At 34.3% G+C, this 13,421-nt stretch overlaps 1 protein-coding gene across 1 annotated transcript in view; it reads left to right on the top strand.

Annotated features, from left to right (window-relative positions):
• Hcn1 (hyperpolarization activated cyclic nucleotide gated potassium channel 1) overlaps positions 1 to 13,421 on the top strand; it is a 379,984-nt gene that overhangs the window by 261,826 nt on the left and 104,737 nt on the right. The window lies entirely within an intron of this gene.

Here is a 13,421-nt window from a genome sequence, read left to right as displayed (position 1 = left end):
TTGCTCAGTGAAGGATAGGTCACAGCTCCTCTGATAGCTTTCAAAATAATATTATGCTAAGGTAATACTGAACTGGCCATCGATATTTTTCAAGAATTTCTTTGTTTTCTAAAAGGTCAATTTATTAACTAACACTCAAGGTCAACTATGAGACTCAGATATGTTTGTTTTTCTTAAGCTTTAGGGACTATTTGAGATATGTGTTTTCTCTATTAATATTAGTTTCAATCTCTTACATTATATGTTCATGGAGATTCTGCTGATCATTGGGCTTCCTGAAAAAGACAATATACTATGAATAAATTCCATGAAAATTTAATTGAAAGAATAATTATATCTGAAAATTCTTCAGTTGATAATCAAATTTGTCTCTAGAAATATCTTACATACTACTATCTAGTAATATTATCTTGAAAAACTATATTAATCAAATTCCTATGCTTATTATTGTTCCTCAGATTATAGTTACTATCTTAAATACCAGTACTATCTTTTTTTTTATTTCTCTAGAAGCTATCTACCTAAAATTTTTCCATAGTGCACATATTCTGATTAAACAATTTGTTCCCCAATGGTGTTGCCAGCAAAACATGAATATGCATCAGAAACAAACCTGTGTATCTTTGAATTGGCATGTAAAATTGTAACCACAGGAAGATTGAGCTACTGTCATTGTGAAGAACCAACTAATGACAATAATGCTAGTAGTATCACATGTATACTTTCTTGGAAGTAGTCATTTTCTACTCTATGTTTCCAGAAATGCTGCTGTTCCCAAGATGGAACCATGTCCACCTAATTTTTTTACCTTGTATCAACTTTAAATTATCATTTTCCACTAAAATTTGCCAAAAGGTATAGAGAGAAAACAATTATATGAGTTATTAATCATTTTAACCATACATTATATTTCCAGTGGTAAAATAAGACAAGGCAAGGTCATCTAAAGGAAACTGTAGTCTGATGGTTACACTCTTAGACTACTTAGTAGAGTTTTAGTTGGAAACTGTTATTTACTTTCAATTTTATGACATTTAATTTTTTGCCATAAAGAATAACAATTAGAATGCTCCTCATTGTGATTGATATATTGTGAACCCTAATAAACTTATCTGAGGTCAGAGAACAGAACAGCCACTAGATTAGAGGCCAGAAAATGGTGGCACACATGCTATCTGGACCTCTGTGAGTTCAAGGCCACACTGGAAACAGCCAGGCATGGTGACACACACCTTTAATCCCGGGACTTGAGTCTCATGTCTTGCTTGGGAAAGACACATGCCTTTAATCCCAGGAAGTGATGGCAGGAAGCAGAAAGATATATAAGGCATGAGGAACAGGAACTTGAGGCTTTTAAGCTTTTAGACTTTTAGTAGCAGTTCAGCTGAGATCAATTCAGATGAAGACTCAGAGGCTTTCAGTCTGAGGAAACAGGATAGGCTGAGAAGTTGATGAGGTGAGGTTGGCTGTGGCTTGTTCTGCTTTTCTGATCTTTCAGAGTTCACCCCACTATCTGGATCCGGGTTTTTTTTATTAATGAGACCTTTTAAGATTCGTGCTACACCTCATGTTCTCTCTTTTTTGTGTTTATCTCCATCATGCACATCCTATTGACACTGTTGGAGTCAACTGTGAAACTTCTGGAATGTGAAAACATTTGAAAGCTTACTTAAGCCTAATGTACAGATGTATCGATACTGGTCTTACAGGGACATTACCATTCATTCCAATGTCTTCCCTGCATGAAAGAAAGAGAATCAATAGAGATAATTTTAAGTCCTTTATAACAAGATATAAAGAAAACATCAAGAGCTATTCTTTGTCTTACTCTCAAATTGGAAAGTTGGACTCATTCAGCTTTCCAAATCTTATCGGTGTTTCTGCCTCATTTTTAATATAACTTGAGGCAAGCTTGTTGGTCGGTCAGAAGGGATCTCATTAAGCTACACCTCTTCTTAGACCAGCCTGGGGTGAATATATGCATATACTCAAATAGAAATATACAGTTGATTTTATTAACCAAGGTCTATAGTAGTTAAAGAAATGTGAAGATAAAAGACTATTGAATCATTGGAACAACTAAATCATTTCAGAAGTAGCTTGAGAAAACCATGAAAGTAATGCACAGGAGAAATTATTGAATGTTTACTTCCTTCCCTGACTGCTTCTTTTGGACTGAGGAATACATGCTGTTAATTATTAAGGCACTTATAACTGTGCCTGGAAGCCACAATGCTATTTCCTTCCATACTGAGGAACTTAAGACATGATATATTTGTGACCTGTGTGTTCCTTAATGAAAATTTACTAAGCATCAATTTTAGGATTCCATCTTATTAAGGTGCTTCTGATCAGTCTTCTACAAGAGTTGTGTTAAGTGTGTATTTGCCTCAGGAAATGCTGATTGTCATGTCTTGTTCCCAAAGTGGGGAATCTTGGCTGTGGTAACAGTAGAATTGGAAGCAAATAATTCAATAGGAGGATTGAATGGTCCTCCACTTCTGTGATCATTTGAAAAGATTCTTGAGAAACAATGCCCAATCAATGAAATATAATATCAGTTGAAATGTCTTATATCTTCCTGTTACCTTCTTTTACCATCAGAATTTCTGTGAACGTTATGATTTCTTCAAAGTAAAAAATGCTACTTTCCTTCTTTTATAAGCAAGCAGCTAGAACATCCTCATTATGACTATTTCAAAAGGACTAGCCCAGCATTCAGTGGGAAGCAGCTTCACATTATTTTTTTCAGATTATTAATGCCATAGGTCAAATGGAACATTTACCCATGCATTTTTGTTCTGATTTTTGAGAATCTAAAGGAGCTCATTGACAATGGGAATTATGCATGAATCACCATTTTACCAGCCTTGTATGCTTGTAGAATCAGAAGTAATACTTTTTTTTTAAGGAAACAGATTTTGTTTTAAGTATTCTTCTTTCTGTACTTATTTGCTACATACTTCCAGATGAGTCTCATGTTCATTCAAGGATGTGACTGAGAGAAGCTATTTGAACTTTTAAATTCTTATAAGAAATCTCTCTCTTCCTCCTTCCTTCCTTCCTTCCTCCCTTCCTTCCTTCCTTCCTTCCTTCATTCATTCCTTCTCCTTCTCCCTACTATTTGTATCTCTCTCTCTCATAAACACACACACACACACACACACACACACACACACACACACATGCACACACGCACACATGCACACATGCACACACGCACACACACGCACACAAAGGAAAAGAGAGAGAGAGCTATCATAACATGATTCCATTCATCTAATTTTTCCTTCTCTACTATTTGGTGCTTGAGGTTTCTGTGGAATTGTTCATGGGATCAAAGATTCTATAAATCATAAAGCTTACATTTATATAAGGCTTATGTGGACTTAGATGTCAAAACAGATCATTCTCTGAGGAACGCTGAAACAGAAGCATTACCTACTAAGAATACACAGAACACGCTGAGTCGCATCACAGGATAAGAGCTTTAAGTTGGGGGTTAGGCTTCTAAAAATAGCTAAGTGCTCAATCCATTCTGTCTTCTCTCACCACCTTACACAGGAGAGTATTCTCTTGGCTTATCTCTTAGATTGCATAAGCAATTTACCAACAGGAAATTACTTGTTGCTGAAGGCTTTTTCTGCTTGTATGCCATTTAAGGTGATGCCTTTAGAATTTAGTAATATTTATTGTTGGTGGTTTATATAATTATTACTCATCTGTTAGAATGATCCCTTAAAATATTTTTCCATAAGCAATTGTAACTGACAATTCATCTTTAAACTTGAGATTGAAGTGATTTTAACATAAGGGAAATGTTTCTACACAATTTTCAATTTTATTAAATACTAATCTCATGAATTAGTGGTAGGAACTGATGTCATTAGGGCAATGCTGGGTATATAAATGACGGTGAGTGACATACTGTTTCACCCAAGTATCACTTAATAATAATTAGACTTACAATACAATTGTCAAAATGATAACACTTATGCAGACCATGGTTTGTTTTTCTTCTTAAACACCCTTATATGAGCAAGACACAAAATACCAATCAAGGTGCTTCTGAAAATGTGTTGTGCCTTTAGCCAGTAAGCCAGAGATCTATGGGAGAGATATTATCCTTACAGTGAGGGCAAGTTAGTAAAACTCAGAATTGTGTCATCACTTGTAAGATGAAGATAATGAAGTTTGTTCTAGCTACTACTAGGCTATTGTGATAATCATAAGATCTAAAATGATGTAAGAGTTTTATATAAATCATACTTGATATTTTTGCTTGTGGTTATGATCATTATTATGGAAATAATACTGGCAAAACCATAAAGACATGATTTCTGGGTTCTATTTATATACCATACAATTCATAGGCAAACCATATGGGACTTGGAAAGAGTAACAATGTTACATTTTTCTATATATTAGAGTAAATAAATTTAAAATATCTGAATATATTTTTATATATGCACTTTTTGATACTATTATCTTGTAATAATAGAAAATTCAGTTTTTTCAAATAATGAATATACCAGATATTTGCCCATATCCTTTATAATTCCAACTTTCTATAAATGTATTTGCAAAATTGTTGGATTAGTATTTTATTTCATTTTCAGTGTCACTTCTTAGCTCTGGTAGAATGAGCAAAGCCCAGTAGTAAATCCAGACAGAAAATGAAAAAGCAGGGAATTTTGTGACAAGCTGTCAAGTCACAAGGATATGTTAAATGTTAAAAGCAAATTGTAAGTTTGCTGGGTTGGAGTTTCGGAACTAGTAACAGGTGAAAGTATATTTTTCTAGTGACAAAAGAAAAGCTATATGTATGTATATATGCTTCAATAAAGTGACTAATTTTTAAGTAAGTGTATACTCTCATATAAAATTGTGTTGTGGAATATTACTTTAACTATGTAAAGATATGTTACATTTGTTTATGCTGCATTTGTTTAACAGTGTAAAGATGTGTTGCCTAAGGCACTTGATTGGTCTAATAAAAAGCTGAATGGCCAACAGCTAGGCAGTAGAGGGAGAGCGAGGGCTGGTGGGCAGAGAGAATAAGTAGGAGGAGAAATCTAGGAGAAAACAGAGAAGGGGAAGAGAACGAGGAGGAAAGAGCAGGAGACATCCGCCAGACAGACATGGAGTAGGACATACAGAATGAAAGAAGGTTAAAAAGCCCCAAGGCAAAACATTAGATAAAGAGAAACAGGTTAAATAAGTTATGAGTTAGTGGGGCCAGGCGGCAGTGGCACACGCCTTTAATTCCAGCACTCGGGAGGCAGAGCCAGGCGGATCTCTGTGAGTTCGAGGCCAGCCTGGTCTACAGAGCGAGATTCAGGACAGGCACCAAAACTACACAGAGAAACCCTGTCTCCAAAACAAAACAAAGCAAAACAAAACAAAACAGCTAGTGGTACAAGCACAAGCTAAGGCCAAGCATTCATAACTAATAGGAAGTCTTGGTGTCATGATTTGGGAGCTGGTTGGTGGCCCAAAAGAAAGCCTGTTACAAAACTGTTTTTGCTAAGGTTTGTTTTCTGTGTTATGCCCATATCCGAAATGGGATTTTAATAATTTCTCATGACATGTATTTGTGAAAAGGTCAGAATTGAGCATAGCAGCAGAAAGTACTAACATATGCATATGGATTAAACTCAACCATGCACAAATGCATGATTAAACAAATGCACAAATACCATCAGTAAATTTAGCTTTTCACTTGTAGAACTGTATTAGGTGGAAGACAGAAAGCTTATGATTATTTGCCCTTAAATCGACAAGCTTTGTATGTTTCAGCCTTTTATGGTTTCTCCCAGGTAATATGCATAAAAATCCAAATTATCCCCATATTGTGTGGTCTCACACATAAATAAACTAGTCTCCAATTTATCTAGAAATGCCATCTAATGATTTGTTTCTGCATCTGGTAACATTTATGTTAACAAAGTATACAATTAATATATTTCGTGATATAATAATTGAAAACTAATATCAGAGGATTGACCTAATGCTTAACTATTCTGATTCATTTGTGTATCAGGCATAAGCTTTAATTATTAAGAAATGAAATTTGAACCTAGAGGTAGGAATTGATCACCTGATTTGATGGCTCATTACTACAATCCCAGTACCCAGGAGGCTGAGCCATTAGGATGAGTTCAAGACCAGCTTGGGTTACATAGTGGAGTTCAGGTAGGATAGCTCACACAAGAATATGACACCCCAGCTCAAACAAAATTATCATTAGTATATTATGATGATATATATGATTATATATACCATCATAATATTCATTCTCATCAAACAACTTGGCTTTAAAACTAAAAAAATAAATAAAGCCAATTTGTTTAATTTTAGATTAATTAAATTAAAAGTGCTCAGTGGCTCAGTAGGTAGAGATGCTGGATGAAAAGTTTGACAAGCTGAGTTTGATTCGCAGGACCCACAGGGTGGAAGTGGAGAACTGGCTCCTCCAAGTTGTCCTTTGACCTTCCTATGTGGTTGCCATGGCATTCAAAGGTGCACACACACACACACACACACACACACACACACACACACAAACAAACTAAATACATGTATGTGCATAGCTAGTTATACATAACATGTTTCTGTGTCCCACAGCCTGTGGCTTTCATTATTTTGACTTCAGCTCATGAACTGATGCCTACAGACTCTCTGGGCACCTGCATTTATATGCACGTTACCCAGCTGCAGGCCAACATATATAGACATAATTTTAAAATAGTTTTAAGTGTCTTTGAAAATAAACACTTAATATGATATCATTGCTCATTTTACTTTGGCCCAGTTTGAGAAAGGCACACAATATCAATTAGTGTTTCAGACTGACTCAGCTTCCTGTACCTTTTACACCTTCCATACTCAGTAGGGTGGAGCCCGAGGCCACAATTTCTTTCAAAAGAAAAATTTTGTTGTTGTTGTTGTTTTTCCCTAAGACAGGGTTTCTCCGTGTAGCTCTGGCTGTCCTGGAACTCGCTCTGTCGACCAGCCTTGTCTATAACTCAGAATTCAGAGATCTGCATACCTCTGCCTCCAGAGTGCTGGGATTAAAGGTGTGCTCCACCACTTCCTGGCTGAGAAGAATTCTTATAACAGGAATAAGCTGCTCTTGTCTAAGACTTGGGGACAAGTGGATATAACGGGAATCCAATGAGACAAGTTGGCCAATAAGATAATGTGAAATTAATGTATGGTTTGTACAGTCAAACTGTCTTAAACATCTCTTTGGATTTATTAATTTTGTTTGTATGAGCATCATGCCTGAATGTATGTACGCTCATCATGAGGGTGGGCGTAGTGCCCACAAAGGCCAGGTGATGGTGTCAGATCCCCTAGAACTGGAGTTGTGAATGGTTATGAGCAAATATGTGGGTGTTGGGGATCAAATGTAGGTTCTTTGCAAATTCACCAAGTACTCTTAAACTCTGAGTCATCTTTCCAGCATCTAGCCATACTATCTTGACTGGCAGTAATCACCAAGGACTTTTTCCTGGGATGAGATTTTCTGATGTAAACCTCAGAAAAGATTGCTTTGAATTTTATGTAAGAGTATTAGAGGCTCCTGCTGTAGGGTAAATTTAAACAGGAATTCCAATTCAAAATTGGGCTAGTGAGATGACGCGGAGGGTGAAGGCACTTGAAATACAGGCAGGCCTATCAGTGAGTTTGATTTTTGGAACCCATATAAAATGGAAGGAGATGTCAAAGCTGTCCCCAAAACTCCACATGTCCACAGTGACATGCATGCAAGCATATACATGATAATAACATTAATTTTAAATGCATGAGAACCATGCATTATAATCCTATTAATGAAAATCATTCTGAAATAAATACCTATGATGGCTCAAAGAGGGATTCTGTACTATGGTTCAGACATAACTTTTTTTTGAAATGGTACCTACAATTGGGTGGCTTTGAGAAAATTTCTTAATTCCTCTAAGGTTGGGCTTCATTCACTTTTTAAAAGGAACAATAAGAGGTCCTAAAGCATTGCACAAAGTATATGTATCTTCCATGGTGCCTTCTTATATATTTATATTCATATATATATATATACCCATAAAATATATTCACAAATACTTATTCGTAAAATATATTTTCTTCAATTTACATGTAGAAATAAGTAGGCCACGAAAATATTTTTATTGTCTTGAAAGATAATTATGATAGGGTAATCGCTATAAATAATTAAAATCTTGAAACAATTTTATAAGTAGTATTATTGAATTCTTAGTATAAAAATTTGGGTTAATGGACAAACCACATTTTGATCAGCTTTAATTTTTCCTAACATAATGTACAACATTAAAGTAAATACGACAAAAATATCCATGATCCTAAGCATCATTAATTTTTAATTTATAAATCTAGTTACTGTAAATTTTGCATTTTATCATCATTATTGAAAGCAGAAATAGCACACAAAGAAGGCAAGGGATTAATTGACCAAGAAACAAGGGAAAAACAAGCACCCATACCCACTTTTCCTTCTTGTTCTTAGTGAGAAATAACCTTGCTATGAAACCTGGCCGACCCTGCAATGATCTTGTGTTGTAAGCTCGCCTGAAACTCAGTCAGAAGTGCTGGGATATGGGCATGTGCTACCAAACCCTTCTGAAAACAAACTTTTAAAAAAGTTCTTATGCTGTTTTACTAAGAACCTCCCCCAACAATGAACAGACATTCACTAGATTCATTTTTAGTAAACAATAAAATTATGTCAGCTCTGTTTTTAGAAGCATATTTTTTTAGGGTACAGAAGAATTATATGTGGTAGAAATAAACTGTTTTTGAAATTTTCCATATCATGAAAATACACAAAGTAGATGAAAACAGATTAGAGTGTGTGGCCTGGCTAGGGATTTTAATTTATTATTTTTTTTAACTCAATTAAATTAATTTTTAGTACCTTACATGCATACAGTTTATACATTATATTCCCTTCCCTCTTCTCCCATCAAATCCTCCCATGTCCCCCAACTCCCTTTCAAATTTATGCTTTTTCATATATATGTATATATGTTTCTGTATTGTGTGAATCTACATATAGGTATATATATATATATAAAACACTTGTTGAGTCTATGTAGTATTGCTCATATCTATGTGTTTTAGATCTGACCACTTAGTTTTCAAAAACCAATTAGTGGGTTCATTCCCAGGCGAGGACTAATTCTTCCTCTTTTGGCAATCATTAACTTCCTGTAGCTCTTAATCAGAGGTGGATCACCATGAGATTTCCTCCACCCATGTTGGCATGTCCACTGGTGTCATTTTCGAGGTCTTGTTTAAGCAACCTAAGCATCATGATTTCCTGTGGTGCACAGCAGACTCCCTTGCCTCTGGCTCTTACAGTCTTTCCACTCTCTCTCCTGCAGTGTTCCTTCTGTTCTGAAAACTCACTCTTATACTCACCTATGAGTGTAGCTTTCATGCCTCATCAAAGAAGTTTCTTTTTTATAGTATACAGACATCATTACAGAAAGCCACAACTGGTCAAAGTACAGAGAACAACTGTCTATGAGGTGCAGAGCTTCTATTGACAAACACACAAGAACGAATTCTTAAAATGGCTTGATATTACTCTTTATGGAAATAATAATTTAGTTATTTAACAACAGGTTTATATCTTATTAAATCATATTGACCCTCCAAAAATACAAAGAGTTGACATAGGAAATTCAAATATCTATAGCTGTTCCTAGCATTAATACATAGATATTAGCTTTCTAACTGAAAACTCTGTGATTATGTATTTGATTTCATTAAAAGTGTTATTACTAAAATGGCAAGTAAATTATTTTGAGATACTCAAACAAAACGATTTTAAAATAGGGGGATTGTTCTCAACAATGCAAAGACAAATTCAAGAAACTAAGAAACATTCATCATTTTTTTAAGTTGAAGGGAACTAATTCATTTACTAATGTACTTAAAACACAGGACTAATGTTATATCAAGCACATTGTGAGTCAAATATGATATAAAATGCTCTTTTCTAAAATTTCTCATCATGCCCTTTTTTTCTTAGACAGTCTGTACATTTGTTTTGGGCCTGTACCATGAAAAGCATGCATGTTTGTGTGTGTGTATTTATATGTAATTTTGTTTCATATATTTTATAAAATTTTTGATTGTCATAGAAAATAAGGAATTTTGCTATTTCATGTTGACATTTTGATCCATATGTATCATTGTATTTAATCCATATTCGGTGCTGTCTCTTACTATATCTTTCTCCTACTTTTCTTCTCCCACTGGTCTTTCTACTCAGTCTAAGAAAACCATTTTCCCCCATCATTGAGTATATTTATATCCCAGACTCCACAAATGAGTGAAAACATAACTATTTGTTGAAATCCAGCTTATTTCACTTAGCATGCTAATCTATTCTTATCATACTGGAGCTCTTGTTTTAGATATCTTACCTCAAATGGCAGAATTTCATTCTTCTTTATGACTAAATAAAACTGCTCTTCAAATACAAGTATCTTAACAGAAGTGTCATTTCTTTTGACTATTTCCATTTTGACTTTATAGCCAACATGGTCTGGAGTGCTCCCCCAGTTTCATTGGAAATGAGTTCACACATATTCTGACCAAAGAACACTGCAAACTCAGTTGACCACATTTAAGTGGATCCCACTCTCTAGTGACATACTAGCAGTAAAAGGTTATAACTGAACTTTCCACCTAAGATAAACATTTCTTTAGTGAGATTATTGCTTTTATTTGTCACAGATTTATCAATCTAATGATTCTAGAGAGATACTGACCAAACAGAAAAATCAAATTCACATTTGAAAGCACTTATAATTCTACTTCTGCCACTACTTGTTGTACAATTACAGTCCCCGTGTAAATTCATGGTTGCCCTCCACTAGCACTGTGAAATTGAAGAGGACCGAACATTTCCTGCCCTGACTATAATCACAGGTATAGAGAAAGTAAAATGATGACATATTCAACTGAACAGTCACTCTTAGGAATCGGTAACCAGCTTTGCTACACTACTTGTCACTCTCTGGAAAAATATGCTCTGTTCTATGTCTTGTCATAAGAATTCCCCGCAACCATCTGCCTTCTATCTCTATAAGAGGTACAATAACACATTTCTTCAGTGAGTGGAGACACAGACCGAACACACTGATCAAAATGCCTTAGGCTTGCTCACTGAGCTCACACTACACCTTGCTCCTTAATTCCATCACAATTAACTCTCAGATTCTTTGTATGCCACTCTCTATGAACTGTATTTCAGATATTCCTGAGATTTGATTTACTTAGACTATTTATACTGATACTTGTTTACAAATTATAAAAATAACTAATTCAGGTATTTAATAAAGGAATATTTAGCCCTTTATAATAATGAATTTGCAGTTTCTATGAAAGTTGTTGGGCTGGAAGTTTTGTTTTATGTTTTAGACTAAAGTAGCTGAATATGAATTAGAATGTTGTATGTCATGAGGTCTACAATACTCTATAATAAGCATTCATATTCTTTTCTTTGCAATTTATGTTGTCCTAATTTAACAAAAATTTAGAGAAACTTCAGAAAATGCCTAGAAAATATCTTGTGTTAAATTAGGTAAATATTAAAATAAATTACTTCTCTGGGAAAGCTCTCAGGTGGAATTGGTAAATATATATATTACTATGTGTATTTGTATATATATATATATATATATATATATATACAATATATATTGCATATTGTATCTCTATATGTAAATAGAAATATAAACATAGATATAGATACATGTATAGAGAGAGAGAAGGAAAGAGTGAGTTTGGGTTTTTGGCTCTGGAGGTAGAACCTAGGGCCTTATGCATACTACTAAACACTATATCTGAGTGATGTTTCATCCTACAAATTATCATCAATGTAATTATTCATTGATAGATTAATTAATTATTAAATAAGTAAAATACCTTAAACAATACAAAATTTATCTGTAAGGAACATTGTTGAATAACTTTTTACTAAAATGAAGATATGGTAACCTTGATTAAATTATCACACAGGCAAATTATTTGTTTACTTTCATTAGATTCAAATTATAATTAACTTAGAAATATTTGTACTATTTGCATTAAATATACAATCTCCTGTTACATTGTATTATTATCAATGTAGGCTAAAGTGTAGTGCGGTGATTTTTAAAAGATAGAAAGATAAAATGCATAATAACATTAATAATAACTTTTATATAAAAACATATATCTGGATTTTCACACAGTCTTGGTTTCTACATATTCTTTATTTAAGTACCCTTAATTTCATTAATTTTCCAATGAATGTGATATTTATGCTGATCATTTGTATTTTATCCTTAATATTTTGTCTAAAATTATAAACATAGCCTACCTATAGAAACAAGAACAGTAGAGTTTGACAATTGTAGTCTGTTCTCTAGCGCTAAACTGCATGCATTCAAATTTAGTTCTTGGACTCAGTGGGCAAATGCATTTGCCAAACCTAAATTCTGAATTCAATGCCCATTATATATACAGTGGAAGGAAAGAATTCACTTCTACAAGTTGTCCCCTGACCTTGAACTCCACATTTCTGCTATGGCGTTCACCCACACTCACACATACAGACAAAGAAAAATTATATATATATATATATATATATATATATATATATATATATTACAATTAAATATTATATATATATTACAATTAAAAGTACATATTGCTTCTTCGCCTTACAAATTTGTGATCTCAAATCGGCCATTTTTGTTTCCTGTTCATTGTTAACTATTTGTCAAGTGATAGAATAACATCTTTGGCAAGAACAGTCACAGGAGCCTTTAATCTCAGAGCTCCACAGCCTGTGCTAAACTGGGCAGGTCTTTAATCCCAGCACTCAGGAGGCAGAGGCAGGTGAACTTCTCTCATTTAGAAGCCAGCCTGGTCTACATAGTGAGTTCTAGGACAGCTAAGGTAAATAGAGAAAACTTGTCTCAAAAAACAAAGAAACAAACAACAACAAAACAATGAAATAAACAAACAAAAATTCCAGAGCCCTAGTGAAGATGGTTCAGAGCTCAAGGCCAGTTTAGACCACCTAGTAAATTCAAGGACATTTGAACTATAGACTGAGATCCAGTCCTGGTTACTCTTCTGTCCTGTGGTAAGACCCCATGTCTTTATTAAGTTATAAAGGAAAGTATTTTTTATTGAAGATAGATTCTTTTCTCATATTATATATCCTGATTATAGTTTCTCCTCCCCCTACTCCACCCAATACTTCTCCCCTCCCCTCTGGATCCTCTACCTTTCTATCTCTCATTAGAAAGGAACAGGCTTCTAAGGGATAACCATCAAACATGGCAAATAAAATATAAAAAAGATGAAGCAAAAACTATCATATAAAACTTGGA

The sequence above is a fragment of the Peromyscus eremicus genome, chromosome 11 (assembly GCF_949786415.1).
Source record: "Peromyscus eremicus chromosome 11, PerEre_H2_v1, whole genome shotgun sequence".
Taxonomy (NCBI): domain Eukaryota; kingdom Metazoa; phylum Chordata; class Mammalia; order Rodentia; family Cricetidae; genus Peromyscus; species Peromyscus eremicus.
Note: the sequence above shows the minus strand (reverse complement) of the source record. Positions and strands in the feature narration are given on the sequence as shown.